Here is a 3,376-nt window from a genome sequence, read left to right on the forward strand (position 1 = left end):
GACTTGCTGCATTTTGTTTCTACCTAGATATTAAAACTCAGAAGAATTAATTTTGACATTGCTTTGTACTTAAAATTTGTTTATGTTATTTGCTAATAACATTCTCTGTTGCTACAATAGATACAGTGATCAATATGTAACTTTTTCACTTATCTATTTTAGAAATTTGAGAAGTTCCCATTGTGGTGCATTTGAAACGAATCCGACTAGTATCCATGAGGCTGTGGGTTTGATCCCTGGCTTCACTCAGTGGGTCGGGATCTGGCATTGCCTTGAGCTGTGGTGTAGGTCACAGACGTGGCTCAGATCCCACGTTGTTCTGGCTGTGGCTTAGGCTGGCAGCTGTAGGTCTTATTCGACCCCAGCCTGGGAATTTTCATATGCCCCTGGTGTGGTCCTAAAAAGCAAAGAAAGAAAGAAGAAATTTGAAGTCAAGCAGCAGGGGACCAGGCCGCTGTGGAATTGTGAATAGGTTTGCTGCCCCGGTAGAAATGTCCAGGGTGAGATTGTAGGTGGTAAAGGTAAATACAAACTGGAAAAGCACTGTCACAGCTAAAATGGAATCAGGTTGATTATGATTCATTCCCCAGTTTGGTTTTTTTGGGTGGCTTTCGGCATTGTAACCATGTTTTATAGGTGTGTTGATTTGGACAGCTTAATTTTCCAGCCTGGAAAGGGAGATACTGGGCTCTGGGTTCAATTTTTGCTCCCTGGTTAAGTCACTAAGACCTTAGCTTTGCCCTGCCCTCAAAACCTGAGCTGGGTCTTCACTCACAAAGGAATGAAGCTGTCAGATGAGGAGATCCATAGTTTGTTTTAAAATGCAAGGATCGTGCTCAAAAGAACTGCTTTGAGTTTTAACACCCATGAAGACCTTCTTCTAACGTCTAAACCATATGTTGCCTTGGGCCCTTATAATTAAGCAAAGCTAAAGCTCCTTGCCGTGTTTTAAGTGTTTGCCATCTATTTTATTTGGGGAGAAGGAAAAGAGGCAAAGTGGAGGTGAGGAGAGGTCACACCTTTTCCTAAATATCTCCGTCTGTCCTGAATCTTAATATCTAAGATAATTACTGTGTGGTGCCATCGGCAGAAGGAAACCTGCATGATCCAGAATTGGTCTTTGTTATAAACTAGACATACATAGGTAGAAGGCTTTTATAGTCAACTGCCTTTTGTTGTGCCAAAGAAAAGTGGGAGTGTTAGAGAAATTGGCGAGTATAAGTTTTGGATTTGTAGTACATGTGCCTCCAGTGTAGCTATTGTCACCACTCTGCAGTTGAAAACTTAACTAATACCTAATGTTTGGTGAAAAATATATACCTTTTAGGAGTTCCTGTTGTGGCTCAGCCGTTTACCAACCTGGCTGATATCCATGAGGGTGCGGGTTTGATCCCTGTCCCTGCTCAGTGGTTAAGGACCAGGCATTGCTGTGAGCTGTGGTTTAAGGTCGCAGATGTGCCTCAGATCCCAGTTGCTGTGACCGTGGCGTAGGCTGGCAGCTTCGACCCCTAGCCTAGGAATTCCATATGCCATAGGTATGGCCCTTAAAAAAAAAAATTATGTCTTTTATTAATTACCCAAGGACCCATTTCATAACCTTATTGGCCAAGCACAATGGCCAATTGAATGGAATTGTGGAGAATTAGATTTTGTGAAAACCTTTAAATGTACTTTATGGAGGGTTTCTCGTGTGGCGCTGCAGTGATTTGGGTCACTTCTGTGGTGCAGATTCAATCTCTGGCCCAGGAATTTCCACATGCTGCAGGCCCCCCAGCCCCCAAGTACCTTATGGTACAGTGTGACAGTCTGCAAAAGCTTGTTGATGGTTTTCTAAAACCATGAACAGAATTTGCTTGTTTAACACTCTAGATGAAGGGTCAAAATCCCCAAATAACCATGGCCTGGAAGTGGCTGGCTGTAACTGGAGAACACGGCATCTAAAGGGGACAGGCAGTAAGTTAATTGCTTCAGTTGATGGTGGCAAGGATTTATACATGCAGTCACTAATTTTCTAGTTTATCAAGAAAGGTGGAGAGTTTATGAAATTTGATGATATAAATTTTGACATTATAGTAAATATTTCTTAAAATCTGTGGCTTCAGCAGTACATGGTGGGCTGGGTATTAGGCCTCTGGTTTGCATCCTCTGATGTAATTGAATTGTTTCTTCATAGCAAGAGGTTTGATTTTAAGCAAACATTTTGTGATTTTTACCAAGGGCATATGGCCAATAACTTTTTTAGAGCCTCTCAGTGAGTGAATTCTGATTGGTTTGAATTTGAAATAAAACCCCCAAAATATGACCTAATTTAACAGGTTAATTTGAAATCCATCTGTTAAGTGGAAGACTGGCAAGAAAAAAAAAAAATGGGTTCCTAGGAAGAGGTAGTAGGTTGCATAGTTTTAGGGCAGAGATTTTGCCCACAAGGAGGTAACTATACGACCTGCTGCCTTTCTTAGGGCCTTATTATTCCACGGTAACCAGTTTCCTTGCTACCTTGCTTTGGTGTAAGCAGAGTTGTTTCTGCAGGTTTTCTGACAAATGGAAACATTGCAGGAATACCAGAGGAAAGAAGCATTGCTTACATTGGTGATTTAAAAACAGCAGCATGGTACCAACATTGATTAATAAAAGTAAAGTACTGAGAATTTAATAAGACTTTTGTAGTATATCTAGTTGCTTATATGATCTCATTTTGGGGTTGCTGTGGAAAATTTTGGAAAGCATAGTTTTTTTATTTTTTTGGTCAAGTACCTTTTTCTGATCAGAGACTGCCGGCTCCTTTCCCCCTCTGTAGCCTCTGTTAACACTTCAAAGAAGGCATTCACCGAAGCTAGTGGGAAAATTTTGCTTTTTCATACACTGTATTTGTAAATATTTATCTTGCTAAGTGTTTGGGTTTCTTTGTCTTCTGGACTTAAAATTTGGAATAGTTGTTAGGGGTGGAATGTATTGCATATTGTGGGAATCCATCATTGCATTGAGCACCCATTGTGGTATGCAACTCTGAATCTGTTTAATGTGTACAGGGACTGGAAGGTCAACAAAAATGAGTGATTATAAAATTATTTGTTAAACATCTTTCCAATAAAAATAATTACTTTTGCTTTAAAACTTGTGCTTTTAAAATCATTAACCTGTCCCCCCCCCCCCCCCCCGAGAATGTTACAGTAGGAGGAAGGTCAGTAGGTTCTAGGCACATTACACACCTTTGACGGAGATAGTTATGTCTGGCATCTAAGGCATTTTTTACATTGTGCAGTCCTTTGAAATCAAAGTTTTAAAGATTTTAGTTGAGTGGCAAAGCTGCATCAATTACATGTATGCTGATTTGAATGAAAATGCATAGGAAAAGAGCAAGGAAGTGAAGGTGATA

At 40.3% G+C, this 3,376-nt stretch overlaps 1 non-coding gene across 1 annotated transcript; it reads left to right on the top strand.

Annotated features, from left to right (window-relative positions):
• MIRLET7D (microRNA let-7d) lies at positions 2,371-2,466 on the top strand. Its single transcript, NR_128407.1, has one exon. It is a non-coding gene; the product is annotated as a microRNA let-7d (primary transcript).

Source organism: Sus scrofa, chromosome 3 (assembly GCF_000003025.6).
Source record: "Sus scrofa isolate TJ Tabasco breed Duroc chromosome 3, Sscrofa11.1, whole genome shotgun sequence".
NCBI classification, from domain to species: domain Eukaryota; kingdom Metazoa; phylum Chordata; class Mammalia; order Artiodactyla; family Suidae; genus Sus; species Sus scrofa.